Raw genomic sequence first — 9,970 nt, forward strand, 5'->3', positions numbered from 1 at the left:
CCGGCATGGAAAGGGCCAACGCGCGCGAGCAACGCACCCTATCACACCTCTGGCAAGTCCGAGGTGAGGCGGAGAATGCCGGTGCCGGCGTTTAGCATGGACAACAGATGGCGGCCGGCATCGTCTAGTTAGCTAAGATTAAGTTAGTACGTGTACGCTACTAGAGTGTTAGTGGGAGTAGATAGTTAACTTGGCTATGATGGTTGTCAACGTGGAAGTTCAGTACTCTATATGTGGATCAGACCTGTTATTTTGGTCTGAATGTTGAACTTTCCATTTGAACGTATGGAATGGGCTGTTATTTTTTTAAATGGGTTGTATTTGTCCTCCACGGTTTAGAGGCTGACTTGTGGGCCTAGCAAGTTGTCGCGTACATAATCAGGAGATGATTGTACGTGGAGAGGATGACAGCAGGGACCCGCCAAGGTCATGGTAGTACGCAAGCAAGTGCCTCCTTATTTCAAGCCAATAAAAAATGGCTCCTCCTAGTGGATTTCTGACATCTGGGTCCCATGCCATTGTCAACATAGTCAATAAACGAGAGAATTGCACAACGAGCGGCTGACACCAGGGACCCAGCAGCTCACCTAGTTATTTTTGTTTTGGGTTAATTTGATAAATGCCACTCCAAATCTGGTGTATCCGAGAAATGCCACTGCAATTTCCAAACTTTGAAAAATGCCATTTCATGCCATTTCTAGTGGCATTTTTCGAAGTCTGGAGTGGCGTTTTTCAAAGTTTGCAAACTGCAGTGGCGTTTTTCAAAGTTTGCAAAAATTGCAGTGGCATTTTTCAAAGTTTGGAAATTGCAGTGGTACTTTTATGAATTGCCATAATTGAAGTGGCATTTATCTAATTTGTTTTTGAGACGGAAGCAGGGTGTCAACTGGGCTGTGCGGGACACTCTGGCCTGTATAGACAGCCTTTTCTTTTATGTTTACCACAGACCAGCCCAATAGTTTTTTTTCTTTCTGAAAATGGCTAGTCCATTTCTTTTGTGATTTGTCAAGTAAGTTGCTTTATTAGGCATGTTGGGCTACAAATCTTTCAAGGCGAGGAGAGTTTCATTCGGCTGGCCGAGAAAATGGCCTATCAGTAATGAGAAATGGGTTGTACATTTTTAAAACACATCAAACCAACAATTATTTTCAAATATCTTTTTTTCATTTCGGATTTTAAATTGCATTGATTTTTATGCGTGGACAATTTATTGGATTTTATATTGATATACATTTATTTTTAAAATCAGTCTGAATGTGACTCGAAATTTCGGGATTAAAAACAGTTCAGACCGCACCGACATATGCAAAATTTCGTATAATTTTTTAACTGTGGCCACAATATGGGCTGTAATGCTAACATAAAGAATATGGGCTCCAAAAAACCTGTAAGAATTAGCAAATGGGCTGTAAATTATTTGAAATAATGGCAGATGGGCTGTATGCTATTTTCCACAGATTTGAGGCTTTCCACAAATGGCCTGTATACTGTTGGATGTCCATCCAACGGCCGTCGTGCTTCTTCAATCTCTGCTCTTCCTCCTCCAGCCGCTCAAACAAGCGCTGGCGGGACTGCCTGCTCCCTCCTCCCGCGGCCGGCTATGCTGCCGCGCAGGCCTCACCGCCCCACCGTACTCCCATCGCCGGCCTAGCCATCCCTCTACTCACCACACCTGCTGTTATTCTCCGGCGACGGCAGACGAACCAGTAAACCCTCGTACAGTCGTACTCCCCTCCGCGTGGGAAACAAAAACAACGGCCGAGTCTTCCCTGCCTCCGTGTCGTTCCCTTCCTAGGCCACGCCGTCGTCCATCGCCCTGGTGCTCTCGGCGTGGCGTGGTCAGCGTGGTCAACGACCGACATGCATCTGAAGTGGACCGTACGTGGAGAGGCTGACAGCTGGGTCCACGACCGCACGCAAGGAAATGCCTCCTTATTACGCGCAAAATAATGATTTCCTCCACCTGACATCTGGGACCCACCGAAACGGCCTCTGTATTTCATGAAAAAAATGTTACCACCGCTGACAGCTCGGACCCACCAGCTATATCTTCGCACGCAAGGAAGTGCCTCTTTATTACGCACAAAAAATATGAATACTCCCCCTACTAGCTGGGAACCCGTATAGTGGGCCTACTAAGTTGACGGGGACGAAGGGCTTTGTCAACTTAGTCAATATGCGCGATTCTAGCTCGACTGACCGTACGATGTCCATCCAATGGCCGTAGTGCCTCTTCAACCTCTGGTCTTCTTGCTCCAGCCGCCCAAAGCAGCACCGGTCGTGCCGCCTGCTCCTGCCTCCCGTGGCTGGCTGTGCTGCCACGGAGGCCTCACTGCCCCCATACTACTCCCACCGCTGGCCAGGCCATCCCTCCACTCCACTCACCCACACCCCCTGTTATTCTGCGGCGACGGCAGCGCAGCCGAACCAGTGAACCCTCGTACTCCTCTCCGCGTGGGCATCCACTACCGCGTCTTCCCCGGCTCCGCGTTGTCCCCTTCCTAGGCCTCGCCGTCGTCCACCGCCATGGTGCTATCGGCGCGGCATGCAATGTGGTCAACGACCGAATTCCATCAGAAGAATACTATATGTGGAGAGGCTGACGCCTGGGTCCACGGCAGCCGCAAGGAAGTGCCTCCTTATTACGCGGAAAATAATTATTCCTCCACCTGACAGCAGGGACCCACCGGACGCCCATCAGTATATCGCGAAAAAAACGTTTGCCCCTGACTGCTGGGACCCACCCGACGGGCCACCAATTTTGTGAAAAAACGTTCCCCCTGCTGTCAGGTCAGACCCACCGGAAGTGCCTCCTTATTACGCACAAAAAATGAATACCCCCTGCTAGCTAGGACCCACCTTGGTGAGAGGCTGACTTGTGGGCCTACTAAGTTGATGGGGACGGAGGGCTTTGTCAACTTAGTCAATATGCACGATTCTAGCTCCACTGACCGTACGATGTCCATCCAACGGCCGTAGTGCTTCTTCAACCTCTGTTCTTCTTGCTCTAGCCACCCAAACCAGCGCCGGTCGTGCCTCGTGCTCTTGCCTCCCGTGGCCGGCTGCGACGCGGTGGAGGCCTCACTGCCCCCTACTACTCCCACCACTGGCTAGGCCATCCCTCTACTCACCCACACCCCCAGTTATTCTGCGGCGACGGCAGCCTCACACCGCAGCGAACCAGTGAACCCTCGTACTCCTCTACGCGTGGGCATCCACTGCCATGTCTTCCTCAACTCCGCGTCGTCCCCTTCCTAGACCTTGCCGTCGTCCACTGCCCTAGTGCTCTCGGCGCGGCGTGGTCAACATGGTCAAGGAACGGCTTCCATCGGACGTGGACTGTACATGGAGAGGTCAAGCTGGGTCCATGGCCGCAGCAAGGAAGTGCCTCCTTATTACGTGCAAAATAATTATTCCTCCACCTGACAGCGGGGACCCACCGGAAGGGCCACCGTATTTCGGCCCCCTGACTGTTGGGACCCACAAGCTACATCTTCGCACGCAAGGAAGTGCCTGAAAGTCGGGACCCACCTAGTCGAAGCGTACTTAGCATTGTCATTCTGGTCACGAACATGTACGTACATATATACTGGTGGATGTAGAGGCGCGCACGTGTCCTAGTAGAGGCGGCCGGGGTGCAAGAAAGAAAATACGGCCACGTATGTGTACATATGGGCGGGGTCTCGAACGCCTACTCGCGCATACGTACGGCAAGGGCTCGTTGACATGGCTGGGTCGGAACGGAGAAACAACATCGTTGTCGTGTTCATGGGGAGGCAACAAAATGCGTCGTGTTCATGGGGAGGCAACGGAATGTGTCGTGTTCATGGGGAGGCAACAGAACGTGTGGGAGCCAACCGACTGGGTCGGAACGGAATGCGTGGTCGTGTTCATTGGGAGGGCTTGGACGGAACAGGCGATGGAAACGAGGCCTAGCATACCGCACAACGAAGGAAACGGACCTCCTACGTTCAGAACAGGGTCCTGTTGATCGGGAGGGGTCTGGCATACCGCAAAATGGAGGAAACGGACCTCCTACGGTCAAAACGGGGGTCCTGTTGATCGGGAGGGGTGTGGCATACCGCAAAATGGACGAAACAGACTTGTGTTGGAGCGCTACGGTCGAAACGGGGGTCCTGTTCATCGGGAGGGGTGTGGCGTACCGCAAAATGGGACTCCACGGGATACTGTTCATCTCCACCGTCGACCCCCTCCAGCCTCCACGAGCTATTGTTTATCCACTGTCAACCTCCTCCAGCCTCCACCTACGACTATTCATCCACGGGCTCCTGTTCATCTAGCCTCCACCGCGCGCTACTCCACCGGCTACTGTTCAACCAGCCCTCTCCAGGGCTCCTGTTCAACCACCCTCCACGAGCTACTGTTCATCCTACCCTTCACCGTCTACTATTCATCCCGCCCTCCACGGGGTGGTCCTGTTCATCCAGCCCTCCACGGGGTCCTTTTCATCCAACCCCAACCGACTCGATCGATTGGGGTCCTGTTCATCCAGAGGCAACACCACGGGGTCCTGTTCATCCACCCCCATCGGGAACTGTTCATCCAACCCCCCTGCAACGCTCACTATTCATCTAGAGGCAGCATCGATCGGGTTCAGTTAGCAGCAGTAGTGAAGGAATCACTCGATCGGGTTCAGTTAACAGCCATCAATCGATCGCTCGGGTTCAGTAACGCGTAGCCTGCAGCGCAATCGCTCGGGTTCAGTTAGAGCCCAACGCCTCGCTCGGGTTCAGTTAGAGCCAACGCCTCGCACACACACGTGTACGTGTATGAGAGAAACGCGCATCGCTCGGCCCCCGACCTCCCACCGTAACCGGGAACTCCCCGAAATTTTCCTCCCCCTCGCTTCTACCACGGTTTTTTCTGTCATGGACGGCCCAAAGAATGTCATGCAGCTGCGTCTCCGGCCCGCCCAGGACGAAAAGCCCATTTTCTGTCATGATTTTTTGTCATAGAAGTAGGAGCCCACCACATCTATGATGATACCGGGTTTTGTCACAATTATCGTCATAGAAGTGTCATATGTATGACATATTTTTTTTCGTTCGGCCCAAAATGTCACGGATGTGTGTTTTTTTGTAGTCGTGGTAGTGATCGCCGGAAAGATCACCGTTTGAGACCAAGTGTTGGTCATGGTAGTGATCGCCGAAAAGATCACCGTTTGAGACCAAGTTTTGGTCATGGTAGTGATCGCTGGAAAGATCACTGTTTGGATTTGATCACGCGGTGATCGAGATGGTATATTGCTTGGACGGTTAGCCAAGAGTGATATGGTTATGGAGATCTGAGATGGTGATTTATTAGTACTGTATCAGTTTCATACCATGCTTAGTAGTTGTTTCATCATAATAGTTCTTAATTTAATTAACCTGTTAAATGCTATGTTATTGTCTTGCCTTGATGTTTATGGTTGTTGTGAGCTTGCAAGTACATTCAATGTACTGACCTGGCGTGTCATGCCAGATTGCAGGTGATGCCATGATTGCTTTCTTGCTTGTCGAGGTTGCCGTGCGTGCGAGCTAGAGCGTGTCCCAACCAGAGTCCCTGCGGAGTGGAGTTCACCACCTTCGTCGTTGTTCCGCTGCTAGAAGTATTCCGCCGCTACGAGTTGTTCTGCTACTAGCATAGAGCAAGTGTAGTATCGCAGGCGTAGTGTCGCCGTGCTGATGTGCTTTGTGGTATCATCAGACCCTTGTATTATTATTATTATTATTATTATTGTAATAAGAGCTGATTTGTTCTATGTCAAGCAGTGTCGTATTCCAGAGACTTTTCCACGATCTCTGGGCTGGAATATGGGGCGTTCCTGGTTCTCTAAGCCGGGGTGCCACACGGAACCCCCTGGGAAGTGTATGGGCCTTATTGGGCCATAGTGGGAGAGAGGAGAAGGAAGCCTAGGAGGGGGCGCCCCCCCAAGCCCGATCCGTATTGGGTGGGGGGCCAGCCCCCTTTCCTTCCTCCTTCCTTCCCCTTCCTTCCTCTCCTAGTCCAACTAGGGAAGGGGGGAATCCTACTCTCGGTGGGATTAGGACTCCTCCAGGGTGCGCCATAGAGTGCCAGCCCTCCCCTCCTCCACTCCTTTATATATGGGGGAAGGGGGCACCCCATAGGGACACAAGTTGACAATTGTCTTAGCCACGTGCGGTGCCCCCCTCCACCATAATCCACCTCGGTCATATCATAGTGGTGCATAGGGGAAGCCTTGTTCCGGTAGCTTCATCATCACCATCATCATGCTGTCGTGCTGACAAAACTCTCCCTCGACACTCAGCTAGATCTAGAGTTCGTGGGACATCACCGAGCTGAACGTGTGCAGATCGTGGAGGTGCCGTACCATCAGTGCTAGGATTGGTTGGATTGTGAAGAAGTTCAACTACATCAACCGTGTTGTTATAACGCTTCCGCTTATGGTCTACGAGGGTACGTGGACAACACTCTTCCCCTCTCGTTGCTATGCATCACCATGATAGATCTTGCATGTGCGTAGGAAGTTTTTTGAAATTACTGCGTTCCCCATCAGAGGGTCCCTTCATGATCAATGAAGTTCTCAGAGGAGGAGCCTATCGCCTTCGTAATGCATCGGATAACTGCCTCGAGCCAAATCCATGGAACACTGCTCGACTTTGAAGATTCTACGCATAAGTTCGGCCATACTATTTTTTGTCCCCTTTTTCTTTCTCCTCTTCATCTATTTTTCGTTTTCTCGTTTTTGTACGATTTCAATGATATGTTCGGGTAAGCCGAACACTTGAGGGGTACACATCGTTAAATGTATATATGCCATCATGACTGGGGGCTTCTTTAACTGAAGCTTGTCATTATTTTGATCCTGGAGCTCACAATATAAGTGTCATTTGCTGATATACATCATTTTTGCCATTATATGCACCTCTATGACTTAAATTTTTGCCAATCTGGGTTGCTTGGCTCCAATGTTTATGCAATACGTTCCCGATTGTTCGGCTAGGGCGGTAATGGAGCACCTCTGCGATTGTTACAACCGGGTCACTGGACATGTACCTCAGATGGGTGAAGCCGAAAGCTAGCGTTCTTAACAGAATAAGTGGCCGGCAATCAAACGACAGATTGTTACATTTTTGTAACCACTCCAACACCGCGGCACGCATAATTGCAGTATGCCAGCCCAAGGAAAGGAACCCTTAATAGAACTATTTTTCTTGGAAGATGTTTCTTACATATGTAATATAACATACAACCCGAACTAACACTTCTTGTCTGTTTGAGCACAATGACTAGGTTGCCTACTTTCCATACATAATAAATGCTTCTTTTCGAAAAATATCCGGAAACACTCCACCATTTCTTGGGGTTCGGAGGTTCAAGCCAAAAGCCTGCGATGACAAACTTTTTACATGTTCGCATAAAGGTACAAGGTTGATTAATATACTCAATTATAAACCTATTCCTTATCTATTCCATCTATAAGACTGTCTAATTTATAGTCTTCCTACGAATACTTCACAGCTACCATTACTTGGTCATACACCAAGTTCACTGGAATTTCTTTACCGTCCAATCCTTGTGGTCCCACCCGGGCCATATGATTTGGATTCAGTTTGGTGAAACATGTCTTCACCATGGCCTAGGCTTCTCATGCGCCTTCTTGGCAGGCGGATGTCTTCCATAGCTCAAACTGGTGCCTGGAACCCTTGAACAGGTATGCCAGGCCCTCCATACTTTCTAAAGGGGTATCAGATGGCCATAAAGCCCTCACCATACTTTTCATGGCTTTTCGGTCCCGAGCATGTACCACAAACAGTTCCTTCAACACGTCACCTTAAAATCCGGATACTTCTTCCTCCGGTCGACCAGTCAACATGCCTGCTGCAATAGAGTCATGACATTCCGAATTACGGGATTACACATGGGCACCTAGAATGGTTCTAAATAAGAGAAGAAGACATACCGAACATGTCTCCTTTCAGCTTCTCATTTTCCTTCTGAGTGGCTGATAACTGAGCCTTCAAGCTCTCTATCTCTTTCGATAGTTTGTATTTTCCCTCGTCGTGTTTATTCTTCCCGGATGCACTCGTTGTGTCCTTTTTCATTTCCGCCAATTCAGCGGTGACAACATTTAGCTGTGTCTGATTCGCTTCTAGCTCTTGGAATAGCGCGGTATTTTTCTCTTTGAGAACCTGCGGGTCATAGCGATCATTAAATCGGTTTACCTCACCGCTTCAAGTGTAGGGGGCTACTAGCACATGACTATCAAAAATTGCGTAAACTTTTACCTGTATGTCCTTTGAGAACAGATGAATGACTCCGGCAAGACCGTCTCGAGGAGGTCAGATATATGCATCCACCGAGTTGAGTGCGGTAAACACTTGCTCGGAAAAGGCCGGAGTGCGCATAGCCTCTTTTAATCGACTATGATTCATCACGCTCTCCACTTCGGAATTCGTGACTGATATGTCATTCAAATCCTCTTAAGGAGGCGGAACTGGCATTGCGTTGGCTCTCGTTCTAATTGGCGAGTCTGGCACCGGATTGGCAGACACTCGGCTTACTGGATGTTTTCCCACCGTCTGCCGCGTACTCCTCCTGACATCAAGGATAAAATGAGACTTTTAAAAATCTAGACTTGTGCCTAGGCATGTATTAAGCAAACATACCTCTTGGAAGACTGTGAGGTTTCGGCGGCACTCCCAGTCCCTTTTCATTTTGAACAATGGCCTTGCGTCGGAGCCGTCCTTGAGGAGGTATGGTCCCTAGAGCGCCGATCCTATTAAAATCCAGGTCGGTATGACAGATAAAAATGCAAATAGGGATTTCCCTGTAAGAGCCCTCCGAATACTCACGACGCGGAAGGGATAGAGACGGGGGTAGTCGACGGTGATAGCCACTTCCGAGTCGTCAAGGCTCGCTTGATAAAATACCCCATCATCGAACTCTATATATATGTCCAGATCCTCGCAAAAGCTAGGGTCTTCTTCGTGGTTATGATCCTCTGGCTGTGGAGCAGGACAATGGACATCCTCGGTCATCTTGCTCCATGACTATTTGTGGCAACAAAGGGCAAAAATGATTAGTATCTATAATTGCAAATAAAATAACACAAACGATCGAAATCTTACCCATTCAATCGGGTTGTACATGGAATAGCATTTCTGGCAGTCCAACTGGAGAAAATCTTCTTTCTCACCCTTATACAGACCGGCCAGGATTGTGGCCACATTGGCTAAGGTATCCGGACCCTTCCATTTGTAGCGGGACGCGTCATCTTCCCCGTTGTAACACCATAAGGGAGTTACTCTAGATTGGAGAGGCTGGACACACCTTTTTATCGCAATAGCCATGACCTCGACTATCGAGAGCTCGCTATAGGGCTAGCAACCTGTCCTTGCAGACCAACCTCTTTCTCTCTGCACTATCCTCCTCCTTGGGACTTCGGGGACGCCAGTTGAGGCGCTTCTTTAAAGGAGCACTGGAAAATTCTGGAAGGCCGCACCGTACGGGGTCTGGTAGTGGGACATCGTCTATATATAACCATTCCGAAGACCACTGTGGGTATACCTCTTTGGGAGTTCCAATGGGGTATCCGGATCCGGCGATGCGCCATACTTTGGCGCCGCCCACTTCAAGTATGGAGCCTCCTGGCTGGTGGGGAACGAGGAAAAAGGACTTTTTCCATAATTCAAAATGGGCCTCAATGCCGAGGAACAGTTCACAAAGGCGGCGAAACCTGAGGTGTGCATAATCGAACCTAGGGTAAGATTGTGCAGTTGGATGCCATAAAATTCCAATAGGCCCCTGAGAAAGGGATGGATTGGAAATCCTATGCCCCGCAGCAAGAATGGAACAAAGCACACTCTCTCCTCCTTATTGGGGTTGGGGAAATTCTTAGCCATCACATCATTGCCGATTGAAGCCAATCCTGCTCGAACAAGGACTAGATCTGTGAGTGGGAGATAGCCATGCGTCTGGAGAC

Source organism: Triticum urartu, chromosome 4A (genome assembly GCF_056163025.1).
Source record: "Triticum urartu cultivar PI428250 chromosome 4A, HENAU_Tu73, whole genome shotgun sequence".
Taxonomy (NCBI): domain Eukaryota; kingdom Viridiplantae; phylum Streptophyta; class Magnoliopsida; order Poales; family Poaceae; genus Triticum; species Triticum urartu.